Source organism: Hemiscyllium ocellatum, chromosome 19, assembly GCF_020745735.1.
Source record: "Hemiscyllium ocellatum isolate sHemOce1 chromosome 19, sHemOce1.pat.X.cur, whole genome shotgun sequence".
Classification (NCBI taxonomy): domain Eukaryota; kingdom Metazoa; phylum Chordata; class Chondrichthyes; order Orectolobiformes; family Hemiscylliidae; genus Hemiscyllium; species Hemiscyllium ocellatum.
This window is the reverse complement of record NC_083419.1, coordinates 57619988-57642934: the sequence shown is the minus strand read 5'-3', so window position 1 is coordinate 57642934 and position 22947 is coordinate 57619988. Positions and strand designations below refer to the sequence as shown.

The 22947-nt window shown below is 42.6% G+C and overlaps 1 protein-coding gene across 5 annotated transcripts in view; it reads right to left on the bottom strand.

The window, feature by feature from the left end:
• Positions 1–22947, bottom strand: part of LOC132824993 (A disintegrin and metalloproteinase with thrombospondin motifs 20-like) — a 383141-nt gene that overhangs the window by 302581 nt on the left and 57613 nt on the right. The window contains exon 1 of one of the 5 annotated variants that reach the window (XM_060839952.1): positions 17245–17299. The exons of the other annotated variants lie outside the window; for them this stretch is intronic. The gene's annotated coding sequence lies outside the window, so the exon portion shown is untranslated. Of the gene's footprint in view, positions 1–17244; positions 17300–22947 lie in introns of those variants that run through there. 5 annotated transcript variants of the gene reach the window in all.

The window sequence follows — 22947 nt, the reverse complement described above, 5'->3', positions numbered from 1 at the left end:
TGTCGCACAGATCTTCAGTGTAAACAGGTTTCTGGCTCAGGAACCTGTTTCTGACTGCCTTTATTTTTTGCTCATCCTATCCTCTTGCAGCACTCTTTGGCCCTCAGATTCCACCTCCTATGCCTCCCCATCTTTCTGCTGATTTGGATATCATGTAAGTTCTGGGCCTATATTCAAATATTCACCAGGTCCATTACCAAGGAAGCACAGCAGTGTCCAGCGTTTGAACAAGATGTTAGACTGAACCCAACCTGCCCTCTCAGGTGAACATAAAATAATTGACGATACTATTCAAAGAATACAAACTAGGTTCTCCCAATGTCTAGACGCTCAAACAAAATCACCAAAACTATTTGTTAATTTATCTTTGTCCTATTTATGGGGCATATGCATGAATTGGTTAGCTGCAACGGAGCAGGGACTATGGGCAGAATCTGAACTGAATGATGGGTGCTAAGGTGAGAAATCTAGGAGAATCATGTGAGATGTCAGATGATGCCTTTTTTTTTAGTCAAGGCCAACTTGTTGGTGTTAGAGTCCCAGGCATCAAGACAAGCTTCTCGCCTTTGATCGGCAGAATGCCAATTGACAGGAATTATTGCTTATCAACAGCCTCATTAGCAGAAAATCTTGCCTCCTAAATATACTGCTTCATATTCTCCCAACTGCAGCAAGGGAACTAGACATCAACTATCCCCAACACGATCATCAGAGGAGGTTTCAGTTCACCAGTTACTGCTACAGGCTGCCATCTTGAACTTAACGCCTGGGGCCACTCTTCCAGGGCACTTGTCATATTGAACACACGGGCGGGCTTCAAACACCTGCCAGCCTCTCAGGACCCTCTTTGCACTTTTCCAATCCACCTACCAGATACATCTGCACTTTAAAGCCAGAAAGTAGCATTGCAATGATGCCACGAGAATACAGGGACAAGCTCACAACTCCCAGATTGGACCAGGCTGCACCTCAGGATTGTTCACTTGCTCTCTTCACACTCGCTCACTTTGCGTCTTCCCAGATGCTCAGTGCCTTGCTTTGCATATTGGTGTTTTAGCCCTTACCCACCAGAGTTACCGAGCTCACATTACTTTGATCAAGCCTTGCTGTTTAGCACAGATACAAAGACAGAAAGCTTGACGCGTCTGTCAGTATTTCTCAGTCAAGTAAAAGGGAGATAGCTTCCATCAAAGTATCCTAGTACAGTAGTGCAAAGGGCAGACTTGATATCAGTCCAAAGACTTGGCTGCAGTCAGTCTACCATTTAAGGTCATACGAGTCAGGACCCTCTCCTTGGAGGAGGTGAAAGCCGAACGACAAACTCATCACCCGAATTGACTCCTCCTATCTTCTTGAAGGCTGTGTCCTCCTAGAGTGAGTGGACTAAATGCGAGATAGCAGAAAGAAGATAGTGAGACTTACCCTGGCTGAGCAGAGAAGTTTTCTGACGAACTCCTTCATAGTGAGGTATTCATCCAGATGACTGAGACCGCACTGACCCAGATGGCAACCTCAGACCAGACTGGCAAGGTCTATTGCCATGACATCCTCTGCCAGTCCTGGCTGTGGAGGGGGGTTGGGGGGGGGGGGGGAAACGGGAGGAAGATGTTCCTACTCTGCACCACCCCATCCAGTAGCACCTTTTCAGGTAAGAGTCTGCAAAGCAGATTGCCAATTTTCCCTTATCTGCCATGACTGGGGCAAGTGTTGCCCACCGCTAGTTGCCCTTGAGAGGATGATGCTGAGCTGCTCTTAAGCCTCTGCTGTCCAAGTGCTGTTGGAAGACTCACATTGCCATGAGGGAATTCCAGGACTTTGTTTCTTCACTTTCGCTGGGTCAATGATCTATTTCCAAGTCAGTATGCTAAGTGTTTGGAGGAGCAATTGCAGGTGGTGATGTTCTCATGTATCTGCTGCTCCTATTCTTCTACGTGGAAGTGACTGTGGGTTTGGAAGGTGCAAAGAATCATTGGTGAATTTTGATAGTACACACTGCTGCTACTGAGCATCAGTGATGGAGCGAGTGGATGCTCATGAATACGCTGCTCAAAAGGTGAGGTTGGGAGCGAGCGAATAAAGGTTTATAAAATCATGAGGGGCACAGATAAGGTAAATAGCAAAAGGTATTTTCTTTAGGGTGGGGGAGCTCAAAACTAGAGGACATAACATTAAGGTGAGAGGAGAAAGATTTAAAAGGGACCTGATGGGCGATGTTTTCATACAGACGGTGGTTTGTGTGTGGAACAAACTGCCAGAGGATGTGGTGGATGCAGGCACACAGTTACAATTGAAATGACTCCACAGAGTCCTCAACACTGATTCAGCTCCCTCGGAGGCAGCCCTTGGTGTCAGGATGTTCAAGATTTCTACTTACTTTTGTTTTATTTTCCAATGTTAATCTTTTGAGTTCATCTCTCATTTTGCTGCTAAAAGTGCTTTGAAATAGATAAAAGAAATACACTGTGTCAATAAAATGTGAAATAACTCCACAGAGGGTGGTATCCTGGCACCAAGTCACCCTGTTATTTAAACGTACACAGTTTATGAAACTGATCCAACTCCCTCAGAAACAAGCTTCCTGTTTATATCTGTCTGCCAGGTATCCCTAACTGGACCAGATTAACAGCCCCAGTCAAGGAACTCATATTCTATGACATCCAGCTGGCTGACCACATGACAAATCACTGCATCCTCCCCACACCCGAGTCTGAGGATATAGGCCGGTCCTTTTTGTATAGTGCCTCTTGGGGCGTTTTACCACTGGGTCAGGTTCCTTGGACTCTGCCTTGGACACGAACAGTGACTAATGCTCCAGAGCTCGCATCCTGCGCCTGGAACACCTTGTGAAAAATGCACTCTCTTCTTCCGATGGCAACAGCGTCGATGCGGCAAGATCCATCATGTCCATCTCAGATTCCAAGGTATCTTCAATGCTTGTTGGGGGAGGAGGACCCACTGTTTCCGACAATCGTTCTGACTGTTCTGAGGAGCAGACAACGGTTTGCTCACACACACAGTTTACACACTGATGGCTTTCATATGGTCCAAATGTTTGTTCAGGACCATCACTCCTACGCGAACTTTATGTGTCACAGATTCTGACCTTGCACCAACCATGTCTCTCACCCTTGCAGGACCATTTCCTACATCAAGCTTCATCTCCTGTAGTCAACTCGCTCTCTCTGGTGTTCCTGATGTCGTTTCACCGCACCCCCTCCGATCCCTGGCTATGGGAAGATCAGATTTAATCTGGTGAGGAGTCTTCTTCCCCTTAGCAACTCTGCTGCAGCTATCCCTGTGATTGTATCAGTGGTGATCTTATAATCAAATAGGAATCAGGACAGTATGGTATCTCGGGAAGCTGTAGGCTTTTTCTTCAAGCCCACCTTCAAAGTTTGGACTGCTCTTTATACCTTTGGATGATGGATGGTATGGAACTATCCTTATGTTGAATCCCATTTGACTTTAGGAAATACTCGAACTCCCTGCTGGTAAAGGATTGCCCATTATCTGTGATCATCGCTTCCGGGAATCCATGTTTTGCAAAAGATGTGTGCAGATTTTCTATTGTCGTCCCCATGTTTGACAAATGAATGCTAAACATGTCCAACTACTTTGATTGGGGGAAGGGTAGCATCCACAATAACAAAGAACATTGAGCCCATGAAAGGACTTGCATTGTCAATGGGTAACCGGGTCCAGCTTTTAACTAGCCATGACAATGATTGTGGGTGGGGCTACTAGAGTATAACTCTTGTCCTTATTGGCACTCTGGACACTGCCCAACCTTGTGGCTATGTCTGCGTCCAATCCTGGCCACCAGATGTAACATCTTCATTTTGGAAACCCCCAAATGACCCTGGCGGAGTTCAGCCTGTATCTGGAAGTGACCTTTGCTCAGGAAAATCGCTCTTGCTCCCATAATAATATACCATCCTCTACTATGATCTGGTCTCTCTAGGTCCAAAAAGGTTTCAATTCTGGATGCGACGTCCTTTTGGTTTCCCCCATAACCACCAGTTGTTTCAGATTGGATCCGCCTGCATCCAAAGTCTGATATTGTCAGCTGTGACTGGAAGTGTGTCCAAAAAATTTAAATCCATTACGGACATACTTCCAGTGGCAGTACTACCAGGACTGTATCTGTAAGCGAGAGGCAACTCAATGCATCCGTCCTCGCTGCTTGGCCTTCCGTACAACGATCCAACCTGTATTTATACACAATTGGTATTACAGCCCACCGCTGAATTTAGCCTGAAAATATGGGCAGCTTGGCTCTGGCCTCTAAGTAAACCTAACAGGAGTTTGTGGTCCGTGATTATTACAAATTTACATCATAAAGGTACTGATGACACTTTCCAATTTCAAATATGACCACCAAATCTTCTTTCCTTATCTGGGCATATTTATGCTCTGCATTAGCCAAAGTCCAGGATGCATACCCCATTGGGTGTTCCTTTCCATTGAACCACCTATGAGCTAACACTACCTGATGCCATACAGGGAGGCATCGCATGTCAATATTAGATCTTGCTTGGGATCATAGCATGCCAACATCTTAGAGGATGATAGTTGTTTCTTCACTTCCCTGAAAACGTGGTCTGGGCTATGTGACTATTTCCAAGGTTGACCCTTCTTTAGGAGATGATGCAAAGGAGTCAGGATGGAAGCCAGGTCATGTATGAACTTTCTGTAATAATACACCAGCTCTGGTGTGGACGTGGCAACTAGGACAACTCTCATTATATCTTCCAACAAGTGTAACCCAGTCATCTTGACTCTGTAGCTCACTTGGAGTATCTGATAGATGGACCTTTCAGCATGTGCACTCTCTTGGATACTGGCCTAGGAGTTCTCTGACTCAATTTAGGTCTAGTGGGACTCATTTGCTGTCTTAAGTCCCCATATCAGTAGCAACTACAATGGCTTGCAGGCCTGGATCCTGAAGAAAATCTTAACTGTTTGGCCGAGGCTTGGCTTTGTTTTGGGCCTTTGGTGTGGGCTGACCCTTCATTCAGAGTATGTCCTGAGTGAGGCTCTGCAATTGCCTTCACTCAAGTGGTGTTCCCCAAGCTCAGTCAGACTGGTGAGGGTGTCCACTTCCATTTTAATATGTTGCAACTCCTATGCTCCACTTGCCGCATTTTCCAATGATAAAGCCAGTTGTAGTGCCTGTTTGAAGTCCAGTTGGGCTTCACCTAGTGGGCACCGTTCGTAGTTACATCATTAATCCCACATACCAACCAGTCTCTCAGCATCTCATTAAGGCTTAAACTAAAGTCACAAGCCTCTGCCAGTCATCTTAACCAAGTCAAAAATCCTAACACAGATTCCCCTGTTTCTTGAATTGCTAAGTCAAAATGACAATGTCTCAGAATTCAAGGAGGCTTGGGGTCGGTAATATTCCTTTACTAAATCCGTCAACTCTTGAAAGGTTTTACTATCTGGTGCCTTATAACATGTTCTTTCCACATATTGGGCCCAGTCTTGATTGAAAATGTGTTGCTGGAAAAGCGCAGCAGGTCAAACAAATCAAGCTTCCCAAATAATGGCATGATCCCAGAAATATGTTTGCAAGTGACTGCTGCAAGCGAATTTCTTCAGGAGCATGCTTTGCTCTTGTCGCCACCAAAATAACTCCACCGATGCCGTTATCCCATCACCAAGTCTTCCTTTATTTACACCTGGAAAGTCCTTGATATTGGTCCAGCTCCCTCAGTGTCAACTCTCAGTGTCAGAATGTCTGATATTCCCATTTTTTTTTCCTTTTTCTTTATTTCAAAAACTCCAATCCACCGCCATCTTACTGGAAATCAGTGGCTACACGGGCAGGTCAGAGGCTGGGAATCTGCAGTGAGTCACTCAGCCCCTGACTCCATAAAGCTTGCCCATCATCTACAAGCCACAAGACAGGAGTGTGATTGGATACTCCCCACTTGCCTGGATGGGTCCATCTCCAACAACACTCAAGAAATAACTGGATTAAATAACACCACAGAGGCCGGTATCCCGTCACCAAGTCACCTTTTATTTACACATGTATAGTCCTTGACACTGATCCAGCTCCCTCAGAGCCATGTCTCAGAGCAAGCAGAACACTGACATTTTTTCTCTCTCTCTCACAGCCAGCTCTCAGAGTGAACAGAATGTGTGACACTGCTGTTGATTTTTTTCCCACACTACTGCCTAAGTGCAGTAGTGCTTATTTTTTCCCCAGCACCCGTGTGTGTGTGCAGGTGGATATTCCCATTTCGATCTGTAAGCCAGGGTTCCCTGACTGGACCAGATTAACAGGAAACTCACATTCAGGGAGGCCCACTGTCTGACCTCATTACAATCACTACAACAAAAATTTAAAAGACATTTGGATTGGGCAGCTCCTGAAAACTAAAGACTTTGCGAGATATGAACCAACACAGGTAAATGGGGCTAATTTAGCTTGGGAAACTTGGTCAGCATAGACAAATTGGACCAAAGAGTCAGTTTCCATGCTGTATGACTCTATGGTTCTAGTGGGCTGCTTTGCTCTAGATGGTGTCAGGTTTCCTGAGTGGTATTGGAGCTTCACTCAAGACAAGTAGGCACTCCTGACTTGTGCCTCGTCGATGATGGACATGGCTTTGGAGAGTCAAGTGGTGAGTTACTCACAGTATTATTCCTCACCTTTGACCTCTTCTTATAGCCATTGTACTGTTAGGTAGATTGACCTTGCTAAATTGCCTGTAGTGTCCAGAGTTGAGAAGGTTAGCCATGGAAAAAGCATAGATAGGGTAGGGTGATGAGTCTGAGTGGGATGCATTTTGGAGAGTTGGTTTGGACTTGTTGGGCTGAATGGTCGTTATCCACACTGTGGGGATTCTACAGGATACAACACGTCCAGTTGCGCTTCTGGTCAATGACAACACTTAAGAGCCTGATTGTGGGGGTTCAGTGGTGGTGTGCCTTTGAATGTCTTGTTGCAATGGTTAGATTGTCTAGCACTAGCATGGTGCTGATGTTATTTGCCACATGTCAGCCCAAACTTAGATATTGTCCAGGCCTTGTTGCATTGAACATGGGCACCTTCAGGATCTGAGGAGTCATGAATCATGCTGAACATTGGACAATCATTGGCAAACATCGCCACTTCTGACCTTATGATGGAGAGAAGGTCTTTGACGAGGTAGATGGTTGGACAGAGGACATTACCCAGACATGTCCTGGAACTGAGATGACTGACCTCCAACAACCACAACCATCTTCCTACATGCCAGGTATGACTCCATCTAGCCGAAGGTTTGCCCGATACCAGTTTTGCCAGGGTTCTTTGATGCCACACTTGGTCAAATGCACCCTTAATGTCAAGGGCTGTCACTCTCTATTGTCTATGTTTGAACCAAGGCAGAACCCACACTCCGCATCACTGAGCAAGTTTGTATAGAATACAATAGAGTCCTAACAGTGTGGAAACAGGCCAGTCGACATACCAACTCCACACCTACCTTCCAAAAAGCATCCCACTACCCTAGTCCTGAAACTCTGCATTCCCAATGGCTAACACACCTAACTTATACATCCCTGAACACTATGGGCAATTTAGCATCTTTGGACTGTGGTAGGAAAACGGAGTACTCAGCGGAAACCCACGCAGACACAGGAAGAACGCACAGACTCCGCACAGACAGTCACTTGAGGCTGACAATCGATCCCAGGTCCCTGAGATGAGGGTTCTGACCATTGAGCCACCAGGCCACCCATACATCATTGCTGAGCATGTGCTGCTTGATAGCACTGCAGACGACACTTTCCATCACTTTATTGATGATCAAGAGTAGATTGATGGGCCAATAATTGGCTAAGTCGGATTTGTCCTCTATATAATGCACAGGTCATACCTGGACAAGTTTCCACATTGGGTGGCAATGCCAGTGATGTAACTGTACTGGAACAGCTTGGCTAGGGGAGCAGCAAGTTCTGGAACACAAGTCTTCAGTACTATTGCCAGAATGTTGTGAGGGCCCATTGCCTTTGCAGTATCCAGTGCCTCCAACTATTTCTTGATATCACGTGGAATAAATTGAATTGGCAGAAGACTGGTATCAGTGATGCTGGAGGCCACTGGAGGAGGCAGAGATGGATCATTCCCATAGCACTTCTGGCTGGAGATTGCTGTGAATGCTTTTGAAATGATATGCTGGGGCTCTTCTATCACTGAGGATGGGTACATTTGTGGGGCCTACTCCAGTGAGTTGTTTTATCGTCCACGGTCATTCATGATTGCTGGGACTGTAGAGCTGGAAGCTGGACTCACATGTAGGCCAATAGGTAAGGAAGACTGTTTTCCTTCCCTAAAATGGGCATTAGTGAAACAGGTCGGGTTGTTATTACAATTGGAAACAAGCTCCGATGACCAGTGCTGAAATCAACTTTTAAATCGAATTTGAACACTGAGGTTCGAACTCACATATCCAGGACATAAGCATGGGCTTTTGGATTGCTACCCTAATGTCATTTATACTATGTCACGATTGCCTGTTACTCTAATATGAGGATTTTCTCAAATAAAAACAAAGTGCTGGAGAGGCTTTGTTGGAACCAGAGTCATAGCAGATTTGAAACAGCAACTCCATTTCTCTCTCCACAGATGCTGCCAGATTGGTTGAGTTTCTCCAGCACTTGCTGGTTTTACTTCAGATTTCTTGCAAAGCCCCACAATATTTGACAAAGGGTCAGTTAGACTCGAAACGTCAGCTCTTTTCTCTCCTTACAGGTGCTGCCAGACCTGCTGAGATTTTCCAGCATTTTCTCTTTTGGCCCCACAATATTTGTTTTTACAGGATATGTTTCTCATCCGAGATTGGATTAATAGAACATAGTTTTTTTCCTTCACAAGTCAGTTCACATTGCATTACACTTATCAAGACAACATTTTTGCTCGTGTCAGATTCTTAGCTGAGGTCAGGAAAGATTATATTCCACTAACCTCATGGTCTAATATACTATTTCGACAATTAACTGATGGAAACTGCAGCACAATGAATTGAATTTTCAACCAGTGACTGATCTCTTTCAATTCAAAATGGAACATTACGGACTTAAAACTATCAATTTCTTGCTGAGAAGTCGCTGTTCGTTTTTGGCTCATGTGAGGTGATCAGTATTTATAATGCACTCGCTTCAGAACAGATTATTCTCAATCCAAACACAGCTAAAGCCATTTCAAGTTCAAAATTAATTGCACATATACAATCTGTCAAAGCAAGTCTTTAGATTGAACAGTCTCTTCTAAGCTGCCACCAAAAGACTATAATTAGGCTTGTATTATTAAATATCTCCTTTTAGAAAGAAAAAGCTGCTGATCTCCAAATCCCCATTACAGCCCATTTAACATACACTTGCAGACAAAGAGTATCTTACCCTGGTACCCTGAATGCAAGAAGCTTACATATGGAGTAATGGGATGTTTGATTCAGTTACCACATTCTCATCCAAATAATCAGGTTGATGTTATATAATATCTAATTTTCTCTGAAAAATGGTCACTTGAAAAAGTGCTAACTCCTGAAAGTGAATCATCCATTACATTTGAAACTGTGCTGTACGGGTGTAACAATTCTGAAATAAATCACCTTTCTATGATAGCGGGAGATGCTGTTGAGCTAACATTTCCATTAAAACACTCAGGAGATATAAATTCCAGGCAAATGCAGTAAATGTCCACACACTAGAACCTTCAGTGCAATTTAAAAGAGTTTCCAAAGAAACTTCAAATAATTCTGCATAACTGAGAGGGAAAGGGAGTACTTCACTGGGAATTCCAGTTGCTAGGCACAAACTAAGCAATTATGCAGTGTCTTTATGCCAATTCTCTACACTCCTCTCAACCCTTCCTTACTCATGCAGAGATATTCCCGCATTTTCAGTGAACACACCCCTCCCAATCACGAAAGAGGATTTCACCGCTGTACTTGTTTCCTGATAATATTTCACTTTAGCAATGTCTCCCTCGTTTTCAGGCTTGCATTCACTTTCCCTACAAGATGCCAGTAAGTTCTAACGAACAAAGCGACAACATCTTTACGAATGGTCACATGAACTGGGTTTCAATATTCCACATGGTGGGTCGCAGTTCCAGCGCTGTAGGAACTGTGTTGGAGGAGGATTGCATTCAAACATTGCCTCTTTGGATCAATGTTTTATAGCAGTCCTTTCTCACACAGCAGCACTTGTGTGGTCTTTGACATGTGAGGGCAGCTAGCATTGCTTCCACTTGGCTTGTCGTTAAAAACCACTTAATACTGTAATTTCACATCTTCCAAGGACATTCTTACATTGGGTGTGGTGTATCACTATCATTCTTGAATCATCTGTAATTTTAAAAGGAAACAGAAATGCCCCCAGCACGGCAATAGTCTGTAACCGTAAAGCAAAAATCTTTTCTTTTAGATTCCTTTTCATGTTTTATGAACTACCAATTGAAACAAATTATAAGAAAACAACACATTATTTTACATCCTAAATCCAGTACAAGGGAATTACACTAATCTCCCAGCTTCAAAGCTGCTTAGTATCATTCTCTCTATTGCATAGGCTGCAATAAAACTTCCTCACGAATATACTTAAAAACTGCTGTCCTGGCAAATGGGTGGTACAATGCAATTAGGCCCAGAATCGCAGACACAAATCCTCAGTCTCAACTGAGCTGTATGAAGGACCACGGTGCACAGAGCAGGTATATGCAGAGTAACTGGCATGCAACCAACTTTCTGTAACCCTGTGCATTTACACAACAGCAAATTGTTTTTTGTTTAAACCCTGGATGACCAAGGCTGCATGATGAAAAAAAAATGTAAAAATAAAATTAAGATTTGAGTTAGCATTACTTGTTCAGCCACAATACCACTCGTTCACCACCTCCTAAGTTATTTCAGTAAAATCTTGATGTATACTGGGATAGAGGGTGGAAAACAGTTCCTCCAAAGCTGATCACAAATGGACTCGGGATCATGTCAATAAATTTGTTTTGTCTTCACTTTGCCAGAAAGCTAGGACTGCAACAGCATTTACTCTGACCTTTTTCACACAATATTCATTTATGCAAAGCTGAAGCATGAACAGAAACATTTGGGTAGGAGATGTGTCAATGCAATGGCACACTGCAAATCCTCAGAAGTGGTAATTCATCCTATCCACTATGCTTCCTGTGCGTAAATTGAAATGGTGACACTCTTTAACATTTTGCCACTTGACCTGCTAAGATCTCCTCTTTTGGCTCACCATCCATTTTTTTTCTGATTACACATCTGCGATGAACTTGAGATGCTTGTCCCATGTTACGGGTGCTATATAATGGACAGCTGTGTTGCACTCAGTAAAGTAATAAGATTGTAAAGATGATTTTTAGTTGTGGACTGAAAATTTTAAACAAAGAGATGCTTTAAATTAGGTAGCCAAGAAAAGGTTTGCAGATATAAAATAAAACAAACTGGTGGAACACAGTGTGAATTAGAATTATTTTCTGATCAACCTGTTCAGAGATGTTATTACACATGTCTGTAACAGGTAGGATTTGAACCCACGCCTTCTGGCCCAGAGGTATGTACACTGTGTCCATCTGTGGCATTCAGACCAATCTGCTCAGAGATATCTTGGCTTTTCAATGAACAATTGGGGCAAATCCAATGTTTTTTTTACTAAGTGTCAAACTTGTAGGTTATTTTGGAAGGTTTCTCTCTGCAAGGCCGAGTGAGTTTATTTGTTACACTTTATCAACTTGCCTATTTAATAATATATCCTGCCTCTGCAGCTCACACCTTGTCTAATTCTAGCCCAGTTCTATCACTTGTCACTGCTGGGATATGCCAGAATGGACCAGCATCCCTTGCATCAATGCCATTTTTGAAAGGCCATTGTGCACTCAAATAAGCACTTCACGCACAGCTACCCAGCATCATTCCCAACATTTCGTACAGAAGAGAAGAGATTACTGGTGCCCCACTTTGCAGACAGAGATCCTGAGGTGCTGATGGAGGGACTGGTGTAGTGGAGAAATGTCGTCTTCTCCAGGATTGACAGAGGAGGCTACATCAGAACCTGCTACTGGTCCAGGTCAGTGCAGCCTCAGCCACCTGGATAAATGGCATAGCACTGGAAAATGGCAGTGAATGATCTTCTCCAGTGCACCAGCCTAAGTACCACCATCTTCTCTCTGATACCTCATAGTCCATCTCTTTCTGCTGTGCCCAGCTTGTGCCAAGGCTCACGCTCAACCACACTCACTATTGCCTGCAATATATTCCCTCACTCACTTCCACTGTCCCCACATGCCCTCTGCACTACCTCCTCACTCACTCTGGACACCTCCCACCTGCACCAAGAAGAACAGCTTTACCATCCACTTTCAATTCCCTGTGTAATACCGGATTCTCTCACTCCAGGAGAGAAACAGTCCCTAGTAGGGCTGGAAGGGTCCAGATGGATGATGGGCTGCTTGCCATTTAGCTCTCCACTGCTTATGAAGGAAGGATCTTGACTCTGACCACCATGAGCATCTGACTGACCATGTCCTAGCTCCCAGACAGGTATCAGAGGTTGTGTTTGACTGACGGCCATCTCCCTTGCCTTGACTGAGGGCTACTGACAACTGCGACAAGCTTCAAGGCAGGAATGCTGTGTGAGCATCCAGCTGAGCTCAGTTTGAGAGAGTGCAAAGACAGCAAGCAAAGACACAGCCTAGTTCACTCCATGTGTTACATGCATGGCTCTGAGTACAAAAAGTGTCCTTGCATCACCTTTGCAATGATAGTTGCTGGTGCAGCACTGAAGTACAGAAGTGTCTAGTACGTCTAGGAGGACTGTTAGAGGTCTTCATGTGTTGAATGCCAGTATCAATGGATGTGGGTGCATGTGGAAGGTGTCCATAGAGCATGCCCTGAGATGTTGGTGCCTGGTGTCCAACACAGAGACCCTTTGGAGTAAGTGGTGAGCTGGAGTCACTAAGTACCTGCTCTGGCTTCCATGTAGAGAATTGTCAGAAGCTAGTTTGCGAGCCGGTGAATGGTGCAGGAGGGAGCTGCATGTTATGATATTTTATTAAACAAATTACAAAATACAGTTTACAAAAAATGTTAACATTAACAGCTGTATACAACAGCAATTTTACATGGGAGAGGAGCAGCAAAGCCAGCCCCCAAACCCTACAGTTCAACCAGTTTACAGGGAGATGAGGACAAACCTCAAATCCCAGTTTCACATGTAAGACACAGTGACAATGTCATTTGTACATAAAAGGACAATCCAGTTACATTAAAAAAAGCAGACAATATAGACCCAGCAAGCCCCTGTCCCTCCCACCTTCCGACCACTCTAAGACAGCCCACCCCTACCCACCTTCCAGCTATCGGTCCACCCCATGCCCCTTCCAGTTAAGCTGCATGTTATGAGGTGAGATGAATCATTAATAAACTCATTAACAAGTAATAAACCCCGTTGATTGGCAACTCATTCCTAATGAGCAAACATCTCATCTTGACATCCAGAAGTGAGTTAACAAATACAACAAAAGTGTATTTGTTGCAAAAGGCCTTGCTGGATGTTTTGCACAATTCTCTCAGATTTCTCACGTTGTTCAGGCTCCTATAAAGATTCAGAAGGGCTCAGAATTGTAACAGCTTATTGATTGATTCCTGGGCATGTGGCTACAGTCCTGTATGTGGCCAATAGAGCAAAAGCTTCTCACCTACAAAGATTAAGGACCTAAATCTTTCTCTCTCTCTCTACCATAGCTTCCACCCTTACCTGTGTGGAGAAGTAACCAAAAATCAGCTATTTATACTCACCATCTCCCTGTAAATCGCTCCCTCTGCAAATTCCTTTGTTCAAAGAATAAATGGAAAAACCCACCATCAGAGGCACTGAAGGAATGAATCCTCAAACGGTGAATGGAAGATTGAGAATCAGTGTACCCCCAACGTCATGTCATCAGCAAGGAGTTAGGAGGAGTTTAAAAAACGCCATAAGTAAAAACTCAATGTTTGTGACCCAGACTGGTACCCAAACTGTTCTACTCTGACTCTCCATCCTTTCCTATTGCTCTGCATGCTAACATATCACATAATATCTTTGTCTTAAACATGTTGGCTGAGAAAAGGCTTTTTGCTTTTCACTGCTGACAAGAGTGTGCTTTTTCGCAATGCCAACCAAAATATCAAAAGCTGCCTCATAGCAAAAGTGACTCCTGGTGGTGGAGCCACATAGCAACACTGACGTCGATGCATACAGTTTCTGGTGCTGATTTATCACTTCACCGAACCGCTACAATCAAAACGTCCTTTTTAAACAGATGGACAGAAGATGCAAAGTGGGCGGCAATAACTCAGTGAGAGAGCAAGAAACACAAATGAAACAGTAAAACAGAACAGTGAGTAATACCTTCACCCCAGCATGTTACCAGCCTGCAAACTGAAAATGCTGCTCATGGAAGTCTTTTAGCTGTAAGCAGAGTTATTCTAAACATTTATTTAATGCAATTACTTCCAAGTAGAACACTTTAGATAAACAAACTTGTCCTGTACAACCACTGATGGGAAATGGGATAGTTCGGTCAAATCTAAATCCCATCTGTTATCAACACAGAGCTACATTTTAACCCCTTCATTCTGCAGCATCCTGGCTTGGCCATCATATCGAAGCTGCATCAAATAAATGGCAAAGATAGCTGCAGGCATTATCAGAAGGATTCTAGGTTCAGCCCTATCCCCTTACTTCATTCTGCAGCACAGTCTGTATAAACACAGTGGGTAACCTGATTACCACAACTGTGGCCAACGCCTACACTGGAAGCTGGATTTTCCTCCACTATTGCACCTCCAACTGGGCAACACGCTGGCAGGAAAGGAATGAAACTAAGTGACAAGGCAGATTCTCCTTGTTAAAGATAGTTATTGGGAGCTCACAAAGGCACAGGGGCAGCTTTCCTGAATGGTAATTCCAGATTTCTCTTAGCATTATCCACTGCACTGTCAAGCCCAGTGCGTGAAGGACTTAACCAGGCACTGCAATTTCCTAAAACTGACACCGTCCAAGACAAGTATTTTAGGTTTCCCTCAAAAACCAACACTTACCTCTTCAAAGAAGAGAGAAAAATAAAAAGGTGTAGAACAGCTAAATTGATTTCTGAAAACATTTGCAAAATGTGTACAGAAATGGTATCTTAAAATCAGTAGGAATTACACTCTCGTTTACAGTTACTTGAATTTCCTCATTTTCTGAGCTATCTTAAGGAGTCATGACAGCCCTCTATAACGTGAACACAATTGAATTTGATATTTCTGATAGTTAACCCTTATATTTTGCTCATTAGTAAATCAATTTGATTATGAATGAAGTAATTTGGAATGAAGGGAGGCAGACCACAAATATTTCCTATTCCTTAACTCTGTTAGCTGTGAATGAATCTCTTGGCAGACAATTTCTGACAATAAACTTTCTTTGAACAGGTTTGTGGTGTTTAATTGTTACAGGAGATTTTGCTATGTTTTACCGCACTATTTTTCATAATTGCAACTTTCCTTTGCACTGGTTCCTTGAGAAAATACTTCAAAACTTTTTGTCTGTCCTGTCACAGTGACTGCTCAATTATTCATTGAAAGGCAAAAGTAAAATCTCAAAATTGTTGCCTGTTTTGCTGTTATCTAAATTAGAAGTCTAACCAGAGAGACAGAAAACAGGTATCACCTCAGGAATTGTCCCAAACTGTGGTTTAATCTTGATTCTTTGGTCAGATATGTGTAATCAGCAAATCATGACGACACTTTTCACAGGAGTTAGTGAACAAAGATATGCACAAAAAAGGATTGCTGAGGCAGAGGGATTTCTTGTGTATCAAAGGAAAAGTTTCTCCCCTGCTCAGTTACACTGTGACTCTGGACTGAAGTATGCTGCTGGCAGAAAGAAATATCTACATGCTTGCTGCAATTCGCTTTGCTCAGCTGGTTTAAGAAAATGCACGCTTGACTTCTTTAAAACGGAGATTGGTTTTGCTCAGGAGGCTAGCCTTTGTTGCCCGCGTAAAGCTGGTGGGGAATTACCTTCCTGAACCCTTGTAGTAAGTATGGTGGGCCAACATGCTCCTACACTGGGGAATTGACTCAGAAGTGTTGAAACAACTATGCAAGTCAGAGTCACGTGGGCTAATTGGTTCGCAGCATGTGTAATTCACAATCTATTCAGGCGCCTAATTCAACATCTTCCCAAAACAACAGAGATGTTCCCACTACATCAGTGAGTAGAAATTCATGAACAAATCACATGTAGAGCCCTCTGGTTATTTCCCCTGTGCTTCTGATATATTTGTGAAGCTTAAATCGTACATGCTAAATAAAATCTACCCCATTATACAAATGGGGCTTTTAGTGAGAAGAATACATGAAAAGAACACAATCACAGAATTGTAACAACACAGACAAAGCCATTCAGCCCATCAAGCCTTCACCAGTTCTATTACCGACTACAAATCTGTCTTTTCTCCAAATCTCTGTACATCATTTCCAATCAATAACCATCCAGCGTGCACTTGCATGCCTCAACTGAATCTACTACTCGACTTTCCCAGGCCATGCATTCCAAACCCTAACACCTCAACTGCATGCCAAAAGCATTTCCATCACCCACAGCACCCTTGCTTCTTTCACTTTAAATCCATGCCCTCCCATTCTTTTTTTCCTTCCCAATCTTTTATTTCAATGGAAGAAGTCATTGATAAATAGGCTTGGGCGAGCAAAAACGCAAAAGGTTTATTATAAAAATGAAGAAATAACTTACTTATAATAGACATTTTCGAATCAGAGATTAAATGGAGAGCCTCATGTCAGCATAACGTGATATCATCAGTTTACAGCAATCTTGCAACTTGAGGTGAAAGAGTGTGCGTTCACAACTCTAAATATTAATTGCACCCTTTAAAAGTGGATTCATTGTTGGTCAGCATGCAAGGAGAAATGACTGGTGGAGGATGTAAACTGAATGCATCTACAAAAACGTGTCAGGAAGATGCAGACCAAATAAGGATTTTCTATCTTTGGCAAGAAGTAGTTACAGACTGCTGGACAGGAGGTATCCCATTAGATTCAAAATATCCTGAGGGGACAAGGTGACACACAAAGGAAAAGGTCAATCTAGTCAGGAAGGCTGATAAAGTCAGGTGAACAAACATTGCAATATTCCAAATGAATGATTCTCAATGCAGGTCACTAGGTTTCTTCTTACCTTGTTTCACCAAACTTTCTCAGTTAAAACAAATGGACAGAAAGTCAGGCAGACTGCAAGTCACACTCCACATGCGAATTCACTATGACAGCTTCCAAAATTTAATAGTTTCCATCGAGAATGTTAACTTGAAAAATTTATCCCACACCTAGAGTAAATTTCCCCAACCAGGTAAAAACACAGCAGGTTAAATCTGGTTGCATTTCAAACTCCAAGATTTCCTTTAGAGAATACAACATAAAGTAATAGTTAGTTAAGAAGGATCCATGGAGTCTGATCAAAGTCCAATGTTGGTGAGGGTGCATTGTTGAGACAGAGAGGAACGTCACTGCATTGGTTGAAGGAATCACCTTGATAGAGGTCCATTGTGACTACATATTATCACCCTCCTTTCATCCATTGCTTTGAGGATTTTATAATCTAATCAGAAATGAGTGGCGTTCAGTTTGACTTTATGATCCATTAGCCTTGCTGCTGCAGCAATGGAAGTAATGATTTCAATTACAGTTGACCCTATAGTGTCCTGAGATCAGTTGGAACTCTACCACCTAAACACTTGCACTTCGAGTGCACCTTCTCACTGGAAATGTGGAAATTGCTGAAGGGTATGAGATAAAATGCTATAGTACCTCTTTCAGCGTCTCATACTCAGTATACTTTGAAAAATGGCACACTTGCAATCACAGAATTAATCACAGCATTCCTGAAAGACTAATCATTTTGTTCACTCAAGCTTGGTAGTGCTGAATAGCTGGCGATAAAAAATACATGATATGTAGCACTCCAATTACCCATACATTATAGAGGTAAAATTCCGCTTATTCACAAAACAAAATTATCAGCATGTGACATTTCTGTTTACGGATATTAAAACAGGGATAAATATTTGTGTATACATTTACACACAAGAATCGAGGTGGTGAGAGATTATGCACAGCAGTCAAGTAACTAACAATACAAATGGTTTTCATGCTGCATTCTCATACTGAATAAATCCTCAATTTCAATTGCTTTAAGCTGGGAAATCATACAGCATTAATCCTATTTTACACTCAGCTGAAGGGAATATGCTTCCTTAATTGCACAGTGGGTTCAGGCAAGGTCTGAACTCTGGACATGGTGCAGTTCTCCTTGGTCGCTGGCAAGTCAGTGCATACTGCGACAAAGGAGAAACACCATTTTCCATTTCTGACAATTAACCAACAATGAGAGAAAGTGACCTCTTGAGTTATGCCCACCACAGGGAAAAAAAACACAATCTGTTGACGTGCAAAGAAGAGATGCTTGTGCAAAAAAACCAACTCCTGCTAGCTCCAGTGAAAAGACACAATAGGTTCTCAACGTAGGCAGAGAGAGGCCATGAGGAAACGAAAAGAAGAATCAGAACCAAAATTAAAGTCACCATAGTCCTACGTTCTCCTCCGAGAAAGATGGCAGGTGGTGGTTTAACCCGAGGGTCACTAATTCTGAGGGGAGGGGGCAAGGTTGAGAGGATGGGAACTTTGTGACAACTTCAGCTGTTAAAAGGAAGTGAAGCCTTGACATTGGTATCACTCCACAGTACAAACCAGTCATCCAGCCGACTAAGCTAATCAGCCCCCAAATGCAAGGCAAATGAAAATTATTTGGTATGCTTTCCTTTATTGGTCACCACATGAAGCTTGGGAGGTCATGTTGTGGCTGTACAGCTCTTTGGTTAGGCAACTTTTGGAATATTGTGTTCAATTCTGGTCTGCCTGCTATAGGAAAGTTGTTGCTAAACTTGAAAGGGTTCAGAAAAGATTTACAAGGCTGTTGCTGGCATTGCAGGGCTTGAGCTACAGGGAGAAATTGAATAGGTTGGGACTATTTCCACTGGATCGTTGGAGGCTGAAGAGTGACCTGAAAGAGGTTTATAAAATCATGATTGGCATGGATAGGGTGAATGGCCAAGGTCTTTTCCCTGGGGTGGGGGAATCCAAAACTAGAGTACACAGGTTTAAGGTGAGAGATTAGATTAGATTACTTACAGTGTGGAAACAGGTCCTTCAGCCCAACAAGTCCACACCGACCCACCGAAGTGCAACCCACCCAGACCCATTCCCCTATATTTACCCCTTTACCTAACACTACAGGTAATTTAGCATGGCCAATTCACCTAACCTGCACATCTTTGGACTGTGGGAGGAAACCGGAGCACCCGGAGGATACCCATACAGATGTGGGGAGAATGTGCAAACTCCACACAGTCAGTCGCTTGGGTCTCTGGCGCTGTGAGGCAGCAGTGCTAACCACTGTGCCACTGAGATATAAAAAGGACCAAAGGACAACATTTTCACACAGAAAGTAGTACATATATGGAATGAACTGCCCGAGGAAGTGGTGGAGGCCGGTATATTACAACATTTTAAAAGGCATCTGGATGGATATATGAGTAGGAAGGGTTTAAGAGGGATATAGGCCAAATGCTGGCAAATGGAACTAGATTAATTGAGGATATCTGATTGGTATGGACAAGTTGGACCAAAGGCTCTGCTTCCATGCTTTACATCTGTATGACTCTACAACTTTAAATCACACATAGCATATTTGCTTCTGTAACTTTGATTTTTATTCCTTCAAAAAGAAATAGAAAGAACATTATTTTGAAAGGATTTAAAGATAATTCACTGCACCACAATGCTGAAACTCTGTATACTTTTTAAGAAATCCCATCTGAAACAGGTATTTCATCAGACACTAATCTGGAAACTCCATACAGTTGAGACTGATATTCTGTTGGCTTCAATGAAGCTTTGTATTTGGTTTACCATCAGGCAATTTAAAAAAAAATGAGCAGTCAAGGTTGTACCTTATTAACCAAAACAAGCTGCAATTAAACTCAATAGGACCATCATCTCCACTAAATACTTTTAAATTTAAAGTTTCTGTCTTGAGTATTCCATAATAATGATGCATAGCAAGAGCCATTTTCATGCACTTGAAAATGTATTTGGTTGATAGCAAAATAAAATGCTTAGCACGTTGCAAGAGTATTCTGACGAGCAATGCCTGAACAAAATGCACCTTTCCCAGGATCTCCAGTAGCCCAAGTTGATATGTTTTATCCATTGTAACAAGACACTGTCTTTTTTTTGTGCATTTTTAACCATGGTGGTAGGCCCTCATCACTATGACCAGCATCGAATGCAACAAAGTGAATGGCCAAGTCTGTGATTAGATCAGCAAGTCAAAACAGCAGTGAACATATAATACCTTCGGGATATGTTTGAGAACAGAATGGAGTCAGCGCAGGAACTCCTTGTAACACGAGTACCTCTATAAACTTTGAGGAGTTAAAGAACAGAAAAGCATGGCCCAGTTATGCCCAGTGTTAAAACCTCTGTCTTCCTCAACTCAGACTCCAGTGCAGTTATTTCTGACTAACATTTCCACACAGGCAAAAGCATCCATAAAATAATGGCCAATTTGACAACTATTCAGCAGACTGACAGTGCATCTGAATGCAGCTCACTGGACTAATATCGTACAGTCCAAGTGTTGGGATGGGGCATTGGGAGTGGGTTATTGATCATGGTGGGCGGGAGTTCCAGTGGGATAGTAACACAGAAACTGTGGGCCAAAACAAGCACATCTACAAAACTACTTCTAAATTTGTCTTGAATGGATTCTTTGCTAAATGCTCAAGTGTCCTCAGTTTGTTCTCTGCTTTGAAATGGCAGCATAAATGCTGAGGGAACAGGAAAATGGTACAGAATAAAACCAATATGGCTGCTGGCAGGATAGTGGGGCACAAATTGTTGAGAATGGTCACACACCAGCCATGCAATGAGTGGTAACCTCTGCAGTTACACAGCATCCCAGAATTTAGATGTGGTTTCCTTAATGTATGTGCTATGTACTATATAGGTGATGGTACATTAAACCATGCAGATGCCTGCTAACTGGGCAAGTATGTAAAATGCATCTGCTTTTCTCAGCTCAAGAAGAATACAGTGCATCCCCTTCTTCTGTTTTGAATGGCATCAGTTATCGCCATAGTTCAACTACAGATGGTGAACTTGGAAACAGAGCTGCTCTTACACTGAAGAATCCTGCTGCAAAGGGAATTCAGGGCTATGGTCCTGTCATTTGCAATGATGAGATTGTTCAGCACTGAGGAAGCAAAAGGTATCAGAACACTTTGTAGAGCAGATGTTGACAACTACTGCTCCTGACATGAGTGCAGGTCAGAGAAATGCTCCTTGCAGATACATTTAGAGTAAAGAGTTAATATCAGAATCTTACACCTTGATGCAATGAAGACATTGGAGTCACAAGTCTAATCGTGGAGAAAACTTTGTAAGCTTTACATAACGAGCAGCATACGTTTGGAAGGTTAGACAGTCCCACACTTCAAATATAAGAGGCATGGCAGCAATGGAAAAGACAGGAAGAATCGATGAACCCAACAGCTGAACAGGTGTAAAAGCTAGAGGCGAGGAAGAAAAAAAACTTTTTTTAAAAAGTTGAAGATGTTGTAATCATCACTAAAGTAGCAGCATCAAGCTGAAAAACAGGCCAAATACCAGAGAGTAAAATCCCTGCTTTGAGCAGTAGGAAAGTCATTATAGCAGATGCAGAAATAGGCCTAGGACTTAAGAGAAGCAAGGAAACCAACTTATCAGAGTGGAGAACATTGCAGTCATAGAGATGTACAGCATGGAAACAGACTCTTCGGTTCAACTCATCCATGCCGACCAGAAATCCCAACCCAATCTAGTCCCACCTGCCAGCACTTTAATTGGGAAAACATATCAGGCCCTGAATAGAAGAATCTGGGATACTGCGTAATGGGATTATCATCATCATGTATGCTTCAAATGTTTAGACAAAGTCAGAGTCAAGTGAGATAGTAGAGACTTGTGGATTGTAGCAGATTCTTTAACAAGTTATGAAGAGAATGTGTGTAAAGAGCCAGTTGTAAATAAAGAACTGTTGTATAAAAAGTCTATAAGCTTATGCAGCATTTTTTCAGAGACTAAACAGTCCCAACCCTGGAACACAACAAAAAAAAAGGCTTCTGCTAAGAGGTTTTGGTACCTCCTCCCCTTCACTCTGTGAGTAGCTTATCTTCTTTAGTACTGTCTCTGTTAAATTTTCCTCTCATGTTTCAGGTCAAGGGGATTGGTGTCTACAGCACCACAACTGGGAGCTAGCGTAGCATCACTCACATCAACTTCCCCAGCTTTATGCAGTTCTGCCAAACATCAAGCCTTATGACATACTCAAACACAACAGCAGAAATGAAAAAGCAACTATTCTGAAAGAGGAAGATAATCATTTTAAATGTTGCTGATGGGGTGTTCTTTGAGCTGCTGATTGAGTGGTTTACCTCAGCATGTTTAAGAGAAGGCATTTACAAGAGCAGAGAAGGAGATAGCCACTGACTGGCATCATAATATCCCAAAGCTGCTTATTTCTGGCACTTATATCCAATATCTATCCTATTGACTTTCTCAGCTTTGGAACCATACCTGTACCTTGAGCATCAAAACTGCTACAAGGTTTAATTTTGATTCGACTTACTATTGTCAGATGTACCTCAGTACAGTCAGTTTTCATATAACACGATAGTTCCTTTCTCGCATTATAGGAAAGTTGTGCAATAGCAGCACCATTTAAACTAATGAGGCTGGAATTACTTTATAGCCAATACAGGAAGGAAAGTTCGCATTCTACAAA